Below are 14,771 nucleotides of genomic sequence, written 5' to 3'. Positions count from 1 at the left end.
TGTGCAAAATATAAAAAGTGACCTATGCACTATGGGCCCTACCCATTGCCAGAGCCCCCCTCTGCTACAGGGCACAGGGGTGTGGCTGATACTCCTGGGAGTTCTCTGTTTCTGGTCAGACTGGAATTCTTTAGGAATGATGTTGGGGTCCACTAGGCATAGCTACCAGGTAACTCGGGAGAGTGGAAGGCCACAAGTGCCGATGAAGCTCTTTTGCTCTGGGTCTGTGAACCACAGTGACTCCATCTTGGGAACTCTCACCTACTTCTATGCTAACAGCTTACATGCTCTGAAGTAGGTTGAAGCAGAAATGTAATGTCAGCTTTCTAGCAGATGGCTGCAGTTTCACTCACACTAGCAGAAATAATAGAGATAAGAAGCGGGGTAGTTAGTTTGCAGGCGTCTAACTCAAGGTCGCAAAGACTGAGAAAGTTTTCTCACAAGCTTCTGTAGAGCTTATTGTAACAGTTGTCTGGAAGGGAGGGGTAAGGGGGAACAGCCAGACAAAGAGATGTATGTAAACAGTTTGAAGTATAAAAGGTAAAAGTTGTTTGTATTTGTTGCACTGGATTTGAGACATGCTGGTCTCCTAGTGCCATTTCAGAGCTCTGAAATAAACTTGGCTTGCTTTCTCCCCTCGGTGTCTTTATTGGTGCCAAGCACACCGGGCGACGGACCATTGTTGTCCCCTCGAGCCCTTTAGGGCGGGCAACAGTTTTGGCGTCCCTGGGTGGGCTCGAGGCTGAAATTTAGCCTTGCCCGGATCCCTCCTGGTGGCCGACGGATTACGACGATGACCGACGCCCAGAGCTCGCCGGTGACTTCATCGGGGGCCTCGGCAGAGACGTGGTTTGCTCGACCCCAGAGGGCACAACGGTGCAACGCACACAGACAGTGGAGAAGCAGCTGCGGGCGACGGTGGGGAACCGGTCCCGTTGATAGGGCGACGGTGACGGTGCAGAACCGGACCCTTGGATAAGGTAGGAACAGTCCAGTGGGGACTTATCTGTTGTGACCTGGGGACGCCCAGTGTCTGCCTGTTGTGACCTGGGGACGCCCAGAGTCTCCCTTGGTATGGGGCAGGGACAGAGTACAGCCGGCAGGGTACAGTGTACACCTTTAGAATGCATTCTGGTGAACTGGAAGGTGTTTGGATCTGATCAGTTGATTAAAAGTAAATTGAAAAGGTTCTGTACAGTTGATTGGCCTCAGTACCAGCTAGAGTGCCAAGAAAGGTGGCCACCGGAAGGATCACTTAATTACAACACGATCCTTCAATTGCTTTTGTTCTGTCAGAGAACAGGTAAATGGAATGAACATCTCTATGCGTATACGTTTATGGTGTTAAGAAATAGGACTGATATTTTGCTCAAGTGCCATTTGACTCCGACAGGCTCGGTAGTGACGGCTGCTAAACCCCAGAACCCTCCCACTGTTGTAATGCCAGAATCGGTGTCCCCTTCGGCTCCTCCACCCCCACAGGCTTCAGAGAGTACCCCCCCCCCCCCGTGGGATTGTATCCGTTGATTACTGAGAGTGTGGTAGCCCGTCCAGGAACACAAGAATGGCCAGCACAGATAGTGTCTGTATACTCGCATGTACCTTTTAACCCTGTACATCTGGCTGCTTTTAAGGCAGAGGCAGGAGAATTCTCAACGAATCCAAGCAAGTTCATTTCTATCTTTGAAGGGTGTCTGGCTAGCCATAAGCCTGACTGGGATGATTGCAATATACTTATGAGAACCCTGTTGCCTGAAGTAGAGCGGAATCAGGTTATAGCCAAGGCTAAGGATGAACACAGAGAAGGCATTTAAGGTTTAAAAAGAAAAGCTATTGGATACCAGAGGTTGTACAGAGTGGAATCCTCAGAAGTGGGTGTGCTCGTCCTGGTTTGTTGCTTCAAAGTTCTGTACAGAAGTTATGTTACGGGAAAGATGTATGATGGCAATGTGTATGTGTTAATGGTTCGAGAAAAGGTGTATAAGTGAAGAGTGGAAGGTTCCTTTGTAAGTTAGAAGAAGCAAGAAAGGAAGAGGAAAAAGAGAACAGAATGAGTTAACTGAGAGGAAAATACAGCTAGCAGCTCAGTCATGCTGGCTCATCCAAGGACAGTGTTCACAGCCAAGACTTGGCTGACAACCAAGAGAAAGGGGGGCCTGAATGTGCCCAAGCAACTGTGAGATCTGCAAAATACTGCAAGGCATAATGAAGACAAACGAAGGGTTAAAAGGCAGCTTTGCTGGACAGTATTGGCCCAGGGATTTAAAATTCCCCCACTCTGTTTGGACAGGCTTTGGCCAGAGACTTGGAGGAGTGGGATAATTCAGACAGAGCCCTCCTGCTGCAATATGTAGATGATTTGTTAATTGCTGCTGTGGGTCTAAGCCCTTGTCTCAGAGCTACTGAGAGTCTCCTAAACTTTATTGGACTGCGAGGATACAGGGTATCTCAAAGCAAAGCCCAAATTTGCTCTTTCAGAGGTTCAATATCTGGGATTTCACATCAGGCAGGGAGAGAGACAGCTCTCAAACGAAAGGAAGGAGGCTATCTGCCAAGTTCCCATCCCCAGCAACCGTAAATGGCTTAGGGCATTCCTGGGCATGGCAGGTTTTTGCAGAATATGGATTCCAGAGTTTGGACTGTGGGCTAAACCTCTGTATGAATGTGTTAAGGGAGCGGATCATGACCCCTTTCACTGGTCCCCAGAAGCGGACAGGGCATTTAAAATCTTGAAAAGGAAGCTAATGGAAGCTCCAGCCCTGGGTTTGCCCGATATATCTAAGCCGTTCCAACTGTATGTGCATGAATGAAAAGGGGTAGCTTTGGGAATGCTTACCCAGCTATTAGGTGCCTGGAAGCGTCCTGTGGCATACTTTTCTAAACAACTGGATCAAGTTTCAAAGGGACGGCCAGCCTGTTTGCAGGCGGTCGCAGCTACTGCTCTAGTGCTTGGGGAAGCTGAGAAGCTGACACTGGGAGGAACTGTGCAAGTGTATGTTCCCCATATGGTCCGAGCCTTGCTGGACACTAAGGGTGGTCTTTGGCTCACACAGGCTCGGGTTGCTCGGTACCAGGCGAAGCTGTTAGAGAATCCTGAAGTCACCCTGCAGATCTGTCCCTCCCTTAATCCAGCTACCCTGCTACCAGAGACAGAAAAGCAGGAACATGACTGTTTAGAAATCATAGATGTTCAGTACTCTAGCCGCCCAGATCTAAAAGATCAGCCACTCTCAAATGCTGACTTGGAATGGTATATAGATGGAAGTAGTACTGTTGTGGATGGGCAAAGGAGGGCTGGTTATGCTGTTGTGTCTCTTCATGATACCGTGGAAGCTGAGAGTTCACCGGCAGGAACATCTGCCCAGCTTGCTGAACTAGTGGCCCTGACTCGTGCACTCGAGCTGGCAAAAGACAAACGGGTTAATATCTTTACTGACTCAAAGTATGCTTTTGGGGTATTGCATGCTCACGCTGGTTTGTGGAAGCAAAGGGGAATGCTAACAGCCCAAGGCTCTCCGGTCAAGCATGGGTCTCAAATTCTCCGGCTTTTAGAAGCGGTACAACTCCCCTCAGCAGTAGTAGTGGTGCATTGCAAAGCCCATCAAAGGGAAGATCAAGATGTAACCAAGGGCAATGCCAGAGCAGACAGGGAAGCTAAGCGAGCTGCTACCCTGAAATCAGCAACTGAGGAGAATGCCCAAATGCATGCCCTCATCCCATCAGTGGGTGAGTTTGCAGCTCCTCACTACTCCCAAGAGGACAGAAACCTGGCTGACAGTCTCGGTCTCCAGGAAAAGGAGGGATGGCTTTATTCCACAGAGGGAAAAATCCTCCTGCCCAAGGGCTTGCTTCGACCAGTGTTGCAAAAACTGCATCAAACCACACACGCAGGCAGAGAGGCTCTTACCCAGCTTATGAATAAAGATTTTCTAACCTCTAGACTTAAACCCCTAGCATCACAGGTACAGGCTGAATGTTTAATCTGCCAAAAGAACAACCCTCGACCAGGAGTAGCAGTGCCACCAGCCACCCTGGAACCTACCCCAGGCCCAGGATTGGTGTAGCAAATAGACTTTACTGAGTTTCCCAGGACCCAAGGGTACAGATACCTTCTCGTCTTAGTGGATCGATTCAGCGGATGGCCTGAAGCCTTCCCATGTCGCAACAACACTGCCAAGACAGTGGCTCTTAAGTTTGTCAAGGAAATCATTCCTCGCTTCGGCCTTCCTCAGTGGATGGAATCTGATAATGGAACACACTTCACATCTCAAGTGGTTCAAAAGATATCAAGTGCTCTGCAAATCCCCTGGAAGCTCCACACTCCCTGGCGACCACAAGCCAGTGGAGTAGTGGAACGCACAAATCAGACACTCAAGCGACACCTCTCAAAGGTCTGTCAGGAGGCCTCTCAAGTGGCCTGATGCCTTGCCCCTTGTGTTACTTGGCGTTCGTGCTCTCCCTAAGGGTAGGATAGGGCTTAGTCCCTTCGAAATTATGTTTGGAAGAGCATGGCCTATGAATGGTACCCCAGTTCTGGCAGGGGAGTGGGAGATGGGGTGTGGTTTCTTGTCTCAGTACATGTGCTCTCTGTCTGCTGTTCTTTCTTCTCTTCACAGGTATACCAAAGATTCACAGCCTCTTCTGCTGGATACTCCGGTCCACTCCCTGCAGCCTGGTGACTCCGTTCTCGTGTGAACCTGGAAGGACGAGCCTCTCCAAGAGAAGTGGAAGGGACCCCACATCGTCCTGCTTGTCACCCATACAGCGGCAAAGGTCGAAGGACACAAGAACTGGATTCATCACTCTCAACTAAAAGCAGTACCCGCTCCTGAACAGTGGACTGTCCAGCCTGCAGAGAAGACTGCTAACGACGATTTGGGACTTAAGCTGTTATTCAAAAGACAGTAAGGGTCACTGGGAATGCGTTGTGATCTCTCTGAACAGTCACAGCATACTCCCCGCGAGAACCCTGAGCATTGGTTTTATTTTCTCACAGAAGGCCGACCTGGCCTATGTATTTGGTCTTGTTATTTTTTTGACTTGTTTAGTGTCAACAATTCTTCTTATCTTCTGGGCATTTGGGTTGTTGTAATTGTATGTGCCCTTATTGGAGAAGAGTGTTGTACCTATGTCCCAGAGTTTTCACAGGACATTAACAAGCACATCTTGTCAGCTGAACGGGCCTTTAACCAGTGGAAGGCCCAGGAAAGAGAACCCACTATTTTGGATTCCCTTTGGGGTTGGATACCTGGTTTAGGGGAACTAGGGGATATAGGGGGAAACATTGTTCGCATCTTGCTCACAGGTGTGGTGATATGTTTTGTTCTTGTTCTTTTGCTCATTTGCTGTAAGGTGCTCATACGTAAGATTTGTACCTCCCATACCCCAGAAGTTCCCTTATACCCTCTCATTGATAATCCTGATTGCATGGAGCTTAATCGCATTCTGTCTTTAGAGTATGAGAAAACTCTGACAAAGGTTTGTTGAGTGTTCTCAAAGGAGGGATTGTTGGGGTCCACTAGGCATAGCTACCAGGTAACTCGGGAGAGTGGAAGGCCACAAGTGCCGATGAAGCTCTTTTGCTCTGGGTCTGTGAACCACAGTGACTCCATCTTGGGAACTCTCACCTACTTCTATGCTAACAGCTTACATGCTCTGAAGTAGGTTGAAGCAGAAATGTAATGTCAACTTTCTAGCAGATGGCTGCAGTTTCACTCACACTAGCAGAAATAATAGAGATAAGAAGCGGGGTAGTTAGTTTGCAGGCGTCTAACTCAAGGTCGCAAAGACTGAGAAAGTTTTCTCACAAGCTTCTGTAGAGCTTATTGTAACAGTTGTCTGGAAGGGAGGGGTAAGGGGGAACAGCCAGACAAAGAGATGTATGTAAACAGTTTGAAGTATAAAAGGTAAAAGTTGTTTGTATTTGTTGCACTGGATTTGAGACATGCTGGTCTCCTAGTGCCATTTCAGAGCTCTGAAATAAACTTGGCTTGCTTTCTCCCCTCGGTGTCTTTATTGGTGCCAAGCACACCGGGCGACGGACCATTGTTGTCCCCTCGAGCCCTTTAGGGCGGGCAACAATGATATAGAAATTAATGGGTTGAAGTTACATGTGCCCTGTGCCTTTAATGGATTGGCGCAATGGTGAGGAGGTTAAAGGGCACAGAGCTGGGAAGCTGGGTGTGGTCCCTCAAAAGTTGTTGTGCTCTGGTGAGCCGAAGCAGGTGTGGGGATTGTGCAAGGTGTGGTGTTTATGTGCATATATTAAATTTAATGAACTGCCATTTTTAAAACCACCCATGTCTCTGAATAGAAGAAAAACCTTTTGAAATTGGGTGTATCCTTCATAATCCACAAGATGAGTATGTCCAACAATGCATTATCATAGGGAGTATAGCTCAGTGGTAGAGCATTTGACTACAGATCAGGAGATTCCCTGGTTCAAATCCAGGTGCTCCCTGAGAGGGTTGTTTTTTTTTTTTTTTAATGGAAATATATTTTCATATCCATTTCCAGTATGTTCAGGAATTCCACTGAATGGGGATGCTCAAAATGAATTTGAACACTTAACATTTCCCTAGGCAAATGTATAAAAACTTAGCAAACCTGTCCATCAGCTGAAATCAGTTCCAGTCCTCCAAGGCTCTAGTTTATGTTTTCATTGATTAAACAAAGGTATAATATGAATGTACATTTCGCAGGTCCTTGGTCACCATGGGCTGGGCTGTGCAGAAGAACAAGAACCACATCAGCTGGGGCTAGGAGTCTGACAAGCAAAGGCACTTTGGTGCAGGCCGAGGTCACCAGCACCTTGGCTCCTTCCAGGGCTGGCTCCAGGCACCAGCGCACCAAGAAGGTGCTTGGAGCGGCCAATGGGAAGAGGCGGCACGTCCAGCTCTTCGGCGGCAATTTTGCGGTAGGTCCCTCGGTCCTTCTTGGAGGGAAGGACCTGCCGCTGAATTGCTCAAGAATGAAGCGGCACGGTGGGGCTGCTGCCAAAGTGCAGCCGATCGTGATCGTGGCTCCCCCCCACCCCGCCGCTTGGGGTGGCAAAAACCCTGGAGCCGGCCCTGGCTCCTTCACACTCAGCCAGCTGGGAGCAGCTGGGCCCCCAGGACAAGGCACAAGTACAAGCCAGTGGCTCTGAGCAGGAAAATAGCCACCAAGAAACTTTCAGGATCCCCAGAAAGGCCACCATGCCCAGGGCTAGGAATAGTCCTAAGAAAGTGGTGGCTGCAGCAGGGACAAAAAAAGCAGAGAAAAGCTCCCAAAAGGTCAAAGCTGCCAAGCCCCAGAAGGTGGTCAACAGCCCATCTAAAAGCAAGACAGGAGAGAGCAAGGCTAAAACCAATCCCAAAGCAGTGATTTCCCTACACCCCCTCGAATTTCCTCAACACCCTCCCCCCCAGTTTTGTGAACTAGTTACATGCCAATTTAGTGACTGTTTGGAAATTTGAATTGAAATTGAAACATTAATACACACTTTATATGCTTTTAAAGTGTATGATAAAATATGTGTATCTGAAAAAGTATCATAGATTTGAAAAGTATGAACATAGACTAGCTCCCTTCTACAGCTGTTGTTTTTTATGACAATGTCAGTGCATTCATTTCGGTGATGTTGGCCATCCTAATAATTTCAAATGATGTTTTGTAAGCAAAGTCTAAATGAGCTCTCCCTGACAGCTAGTGATGAGCTGGGGCTGGGGAGAAAGGCTTCAGGACCAGATTGTGTTTACATTCACACCTAATCTCCCTAGGTATCCAGCACACAGAGCTGTGTTGCCCAAGTGATAGATTTTGGCTGGGGTTGGGTTACAAATCACTTGAATTCCCGGGGGCGGGGGGGAGTGTAATGAAAAATGTTGTTGTTCTTAGTGTATGAGTAAAGGGCAGTAGAACTGTACTTAGTCTGTGCTGATTGAGGGCATCAAGAGAGAGGGTGGGGACCTGCCCCTCTCCACTGTTTAAAGACAGAGCTGATTAGGCTCCATAGATAGTCTTTTGTTCTGTTAAGTGACCACTGCAGCTGAAATCACTGATAATCAGGTCTAAGTGCTTAGACCTGCTGTGGGGACAGTGTTTCTGTGGAAGAGACAGCCCAGCCTGCACTAGCAGCGAGGTTCCCCCACTGAGAGCTCAGCTGAAATCACTGAGAGCTGGTGGAACCTCAAGAGACCAACTCGCAGAGGTCACAGTGGCAGCAGAAGGTGACTGCGCAGTGCCATTGGCAACAGAGTGGTGGAGTGAATGGTGGCACAGCAAACAGTGAGCAGCTGGAGGAACGAGCAAGGTGCCTTCTTGCCCCCCACCTGGGAGGTGAACTCATGTGAAAGCACCTCTGAACTCTGAGTCTCCACTGACCAAGGGCAGTGAGTGAGGTGCGGTGGAGGGAAAAGTGAGTGGCACGTTAAATAAACATTTGTTTGTTGGCCTATATTTTAAGTGACTTTGCTCCAGAATGCTAGATTTGTGACTGGGAATGGAATATTATATAAATATTTTTCCTAGTAGGCCAAGATTTTTAAAATGCATTGTTTGCCAAGGTTGTTATCTCACATCGTTGCTATCTTGAGAGGTCATTATGTTGGGGAGTTTCTGTACTAAACATTTTTATTATTATAATTAATTTTTACTTAAGAATGGTCATACTGGGTCAGACCAATGGTCCATATAGCCCAGTATCCTGTCTTCCGACAGTGGTCAAGGCCAGCTGCTTCAGAGGGAATGAACAGAACAGGTAATCATCAAGTGATCCATCCCCTGTTGCCCATTCCCAGCTTCTGGCAAACAGGCTAGGGACACTCAGAGCATGGTGTTGCATCCCTCGCTATCCTGGCAAATAGCCACTGATGGACCTATTCTCCAGGAATTTATCTAGTTCTTTTTTAAATCCTGGTATAGTTTTGGTCTTCACAGCATCCCCTGGCAAAGAGTTCTACGGGTTGACTTTATGTTGTGTGAAGAAGTACTTCCTTTTGTTATTTTTAAAACCTGCTGCCTATTAGTTTCATTGGGTGTCTGCTAGTTCTTGTGTTATGTGAAGGATTAAATAACATTTCCTTATTCACTTTCTTCACACCAGTCAAGATTATATAGACCTCTATCATATCCTCCCTTAGTCGTCTCTTTTCTAAGATGAAAAGTCCCAGTCATTTTAATCTCTCCTCCTGTTTCATACCCCTAATCATTTTAGTTGCCCATCTCTGTACCTTTTCCAATTCCAATATATCTTTTTTGGGATAGGGTGACCAGATCTGCACATATATTCAAGGTGTGCACGTACCATGGATTTATATAGAGTCGATATGATATTTTCTGTTTTATTATCAGCACAAATACAGCTACCTACTGAAGAAACAGTATCTCCAAAACCTAAAGGCTGTTCCCAATGTTTATCAGTCAAAGTGTTCCCATTTATTGAAGTTACAAAAGATGGCTATTGGTGCACCTCTTGCAAAAAAGCTTACGAAGAAGGAAAGCTTCACAATGCTATAATTGGTAGAAGTGGAGGAGGTTGGTTTGTCAAACCAATCAGAAGAGCCAATGCTGACAAACTATGTGAAAAGGCAGCGAAACACCAGGCCTCTGCAGTGCATCAACATGCAGAAAGCCTTATAAGCCTACTTTCAAAGCCAATTTTAGAAGGACTTAATGAGGCTGTTAAGAATGCTGGAGACACAACACAGTTCATGCGAACAAACATGGCTGTGGCATCCTACTTTCTATTTAAGCAAGAGATACCACACACTACAAACTGGAGGCCAATGTTAAGTGCATTGTCACTTGTTCATCCTGAAGTGGAACACTGGTTCTGAACAAGACCAGCAAATGCTCACTATCTTTCTGCAAGAAACTCAACTGACTGGCTAGGAGCATGCGGTGCAACAGTGAAAGACTCAACAGTTGAAAAAGTGAAGAACTCTTTCACCACATACAAAACATTTGCATACATGGCTGATGAATGCACCGATGCAAATGGGCATCAAGTATTAAGTCATTGTGTATGTTATCTTGATGTCAGGGGTAGGCCAGTAGATGCATTTCTAGATGTTCAAGTTATAGAAGACATATCGGCTGCATCTGTGACAACCCACATCTTAGAAGAGTTAAATGCTTGTCAATTGGACCCCAAACAGATGGCTGCTTGTGCATTTGATGGAGCTGCAAACTTCTCTTGAAGACATGGTGGAGTACAAGCTTTGCTCAGAGAAAAGTGTAACCCTAATCTCTTCTATACACACTGCAGAGGCCATCTATCTACTCCAACTAGCACTAGTACGAGCTGCAGAATCTTCAAAAGACATTAAAAAAGCTATAAATTTAATGTCTTCATTATATTCTTTTTTCAGCAAGAGTCCAAAAAGACTGAATATCTTGGAAAATATAGAAGATATACTGGGACTGAAGTTCAAATTTGTCCAACCTGGGAAAACCCGCTGGCTTTCTCATGAGCGATCCTTGGCTGTTGTCTTAAAATTACTCCAGCCGTTATTACTGGCTTTGGAAAGTATCTACCAAGATGGGATGGATCTAAGGGAACTGATGGGCAGGATCCCCTGGGAGAATAACATGAGGGGGAAAGGAGTCCAGGAGAGCTGGCTGTATTTTAAAGAATCCTTATTGAGGTTGCAGAAAAAAACCATCCCGATGTGTAGAAAGAATAGTAAATATGGCAGGCGACCAGCTTGGCTAAACAGTGAAATCCTTGCTGATCTTAAACACAAAAAAGAAGCTTACAAGAAGTGGAAGATTGGACAAATGACCAGGAAGGAGTATAAAAATATTGCTCAGGGATGCAGAAGTGAAATCAGGAAGGCCATCTTCAGGTATGTTAGCAACAAGAAGAAAGTCAAGGAAAGTGTGGGCCCCTTACTGAATGAGAGAGGCAACCTAGTGACCAAGGATGTGGAAAAAGCTAATGTACTCAATGCTTTTTTTGCCTCTGTCTTCACGAACAAGGTCAGCTCCCAGACTGCAGCACAGTATGGGGAGAAGGTGACCAGCCCTCTGTGGAAAAAGAAGTGGTTCAGGACTATTTAGAAAAACTGGATGAGCACAAGTCCATGCGCTGCATCCGAGGGTGCTAAAGGAGTTGGCGGATGTGATTGCAGAGCTTTTGGCCATTATCTTTGAAAACTCATGGCGATCGGGGGAGCTCCTGAATGACTGGAAAAAGGCTAATGTAGTGCCCATCTTTAAAAAAGGGAAAAAGGAGGATCCGGGGAACTACAGGCCAGTCAGCCTCACCTCAGTCCCTGGAAAAAATCATGGAGCAGGTCCTCAAGGAATCAATTCTGAAGCACTTAGAGGAGAGGAAAGTGATCAGGAACAGTCAGCATGGATTCACCAAGGGCAAGTCATGCCTGACTAACCTAATTGCCTTCTATGAGGAGATAACTGGGTGTGTGGATGATGGGAAAGCAGTGGATATGTTATTCCTTGACTTTAGCAAAGCTTTTGATACGGTCTCCCACAGTATTCTTGCCAGCAAGTTAAAGAAGTATGGGCTGGATGAATGGACTGTAAGGTGGATAGAAAGCTGGCTAGATCGTCGGGCTTAACGGGTAGTGATCAATGGCTCCATGTCTAGTTGGCAGCCTGTTTCAAGCAGAGTGCCCCAAAGGTCGGTCCTGGGGCCGGTTTTGTTCAATATCTTCATTAATGATCTGGAGGATGGCGTGGACTGCACTCTCAGCAAGTTTGCAGATGACACTAAACTGGGACGAGTGGTAGATACGCTGGAGGGTAGGGATAGGATACAAAGGGACCTAGACAAATTAGAGGATTGGGCCAAAAGAAACCTGATGAGGTTCAACAAGGACAAGTGCAGAGTCCTGCACTTAGGACGGAAGAATCCCATTCACTGTTACAGACTAGGGACCGAGTGGCTAGGTAGCAGTTCTGCAGAAAAGGACCTAGAGGTTACGGTGGACGAGAAGCTGGATATGAGTCAGTGTGCCCTTGTTGCCAAGAAGGCTAATGGCATTTTGGGCTGTATAAGTAGGGGCATTGCCAGCAGATCGAGGGACGTGATTGTTCCCCTCTATTTGACAGTGGTGAGGCCTCACCTGGAGTACTGTGTCCAGTTTTGGGCCCCACACTACAAGAAGGATGTGGGAAAAATTGGAAAGAGTCCAGCGGAGAGCAACAAAAATGATTAGGGGGCTGGGGCACATGACTTATGAGGAGAGGCTGAGGGAACTGGGATTGTTTAGTCTGCAGAAGAGAAGAATGAGCGGGGATTTGATTGCTGCTTTCAACTACCTGAAAGGGGGTTCCAAAGAGGATGGATCTAGACTGTCCTCAGTTGTACCAGATGACAGAACAAGGAGTAATGGTCTCAAGTTGCAGTGGGGGAGGTTTAGATTGGATATTAGGAAAAACTTTTTCACTAGGAGGGTGGTGAAGCACTGGAATGGGTTACCTAGGGAGGTGGTGGAATCTGTTTCCTTAGAAGTTTTTAAGGTCAGGCTTGACAAAGCCCTGGCTGGGATGATTTAGTTGGGATTAGGTCCTGCTTTGGGCAGGGAGTTGGACTAGATGACCTCCTGAGGTCCCTTCCAACCCTGATATTCTATGATTCTAAGTAGTGAGGCTGGTGTATTACTTTTGCTAGTACGTTCAGAGAAGATTATTGCCATTCTCTCTCTCGTAAGTCTACTGTTGAAACCACTTGGGTCATTAAACAATGCCATCCAGGCATCTGCTACAAACAGTAGCAGATCATTGTCCAGCAATAGAAGCTACATTTGGATCAATCAGAGAGCTATCCATTGAAAAAGTACTGGAAGAAGCAAAGACTTCAGTCCAGAAGTTGACTAATGAAGGCATTTATATTGAATCCTTAAGTGAAGAAGACAAGAAGTGTTTGTTAAGACAACTGAAAAAGTACACAGACTTGATTCTTAAAAATCTACAACAGCGACTTATAGATTCTACTCAACCTCTATGTAGCTTTTACAGATGCCTGTCCTATAAAACACCAACAGTTGAGTGGAATGAGGCACTACCAGCAATGGGGCTGCCATGTGATCAGGACAGAATAGAGAATTTGAACACAGAGTGGAATATCATACGACGAATGAATGAAGATTTGACTTCAACTTCTTTTTTACCATCACTAGTGGCTCGACCCGATCTTTGTGTTATGTTTCCTGGGATGAAAGATGTAGGAATTCATCTCTTGCTACTTCCAGTCACAACAGCTACAGTTGAGTGTTCTTTTTCATCATTGAATAGAATTTTGTGTTCTGAAAGAAGTCGCCTTCTGCCTGATCATGTGAATGAACTAATGAGCATATCAATTGAAGGAATGGAAGTACCGGACACACGAGAAGCCACTGAAGATGAACGCATTGCATTCAAGAAGTTCATTAACAGAGCTTCCTGCACCCCAAACCTGTCAGCCCCACCACAGAGTCCGCACCCCCTCCTGCATCCCAACCCCAATTTTGTGAGCATTCATGGCCTGCCACACAATTTCTATTTCCAGATGTGGCCCTCAAGCCAAAAAGTTCCCCCACCCCTGTCTGCTACAAAGTGCTGTAGTAATGTCACAGCACCGCTTTAAGTGTAGGCGCTTAAGAGTGAGACCAGATCTGGCTCCAGTTACACTGTGGATGCTCAGGCACTAAGACAACAGCAACACCACCACCCGAGTGCTTCTGTATCTGGCAGGAGCAGGATTCAAACCTGTGGGGAGAGACCCCCTAAGGGATTTGTAGTCCATTGCCTTAACCACTCAGCCACAACTACTCAATGGATAGCTGTCTCATGATGCTATGACCCTGTTCTCACTGAATTATCACTTAAATTGCTCAGAGCAGCTGCCCCAGCACACTCACAGCTGTGCATTAGTGTAAGTGTGTCCGTGGCCGAACAGCGAGAATTCCTGCCCATTTCCCTTCCGGCTGGAGCGTGATTACACTGTGTTTGTGTTAATCACATTGCTGTCGATTGTTGTTCATTCCCCACTTTGACAATTCAGACAGTCCCTTTCCTGTTCAAATCTCCAGCAAATCATTCCAAGAGCCGGGGTCAGGATTTCTCTGGAGCACTGTCAGGGCTGAAGGTGGCCACGCCCCATCTGTCTGACCATTGCCATTGCAGGAGAGAAGGTTTCAATGGAATTGAATGCCCTGGCTCAGACAAGGGACACAGGGAGGTTTTGCTGTTCATGGATCTGTGCAAAGGAAATTGTGTCTCTGTGTGAAACTGAGGTGGGAAATGAAACATCCACATGGCCCAATGCCCTCAGGCAGGGGTGGACAATCTTTTTGGCCTTAGGGCCAAATCTGTGAATAGAAACTGTATGGCGGGCCTTAAATACTCACAAAATTAGGGTTGGGGCGTGGGAGGGGGGTGAAGGCTCCAGCTGGGGGTGCTGGCTCTGGGGTGGGGCTGGGGATGAGTGGTTTGAGGTGCAGAAGGATGCTCCGGACTGGGATCAAGGGGTTTGGAGGGCAGGAGGGAGATCAGGGTGGGGCAGGGAGTTGGGGTGTGGGAAGGGGTGCAGGCTCTGGCTGGGGGTACGAGCTCTGGGGTAGGGATGAGGGATTTGGGGTGCAGAAGGATGCTCCAGGCTGGGATCGAGAGGTTTGGATGGCAGGATCAGGGGGGGTGGCTCAAGGGTGCAGGCTCTGAGCAGCGCTTATCTCAAGCGGTTCCCGGAAGCAGTGGCATGTCCCATCTCTGGCTCCTACGCTGCCCTGTCTGCCAATGGGAGCTGCAGAGGCAGCGCTTAGGGTGGGGGGAGCATGCAGAGCGGA

General features: G+C 47.1%; 1 long non-coding RNA gene and 1 other non-coding gene across 2 annotated transcripts; both read left to right on the top strand.

The window, feature by feature from the left end:
- The first annotated feature begins 874 nt into the window (after nt 1–874).
- LOC128823126 (uncharacterized) lies at nt 875–6,000 on the top strand. Its single transcript, XR_008441678.1, has 2 exons — nt 875–980; nt 4,617–6,000. It is a non-coding gene; the product is annotated as an uncharacterized LOC128823126 (long non-coding RNA).
- A 387-nt stretch (nt 6,001–6,387) lies between these two features.
- TRNAC-ACA (transfer RNA cysteine (anticodon ACA)) lies at nt 6,388–6,460 on the top strand. Its single transcript has one exon. It is a non-coding gene; the product is annotated as a tRNA-Cys (tRNA).
- The last annotated feature ends 8,311 nt before the right edge of the window (nt 6,461–14,771 follow it).

Source organism: Malaclemys terrapin, chromosome 15, assembly GCF_027887155.1.
Source record: "Malaclemys terrapin pileata isolate rMalTer1 chromosome 15, rMalTer1.hap1, whole genome shotgun sequence".
In the NCBI taxonomy this organism is placed as follows: Eukaryota; Metazoa; Chordata; order Testudines; family Emydidae; genus Malaclemys; species Malaclemys terrapin.
This window is presented reverse-complemented; position numbering and strand designations above follow the sequence as displayed.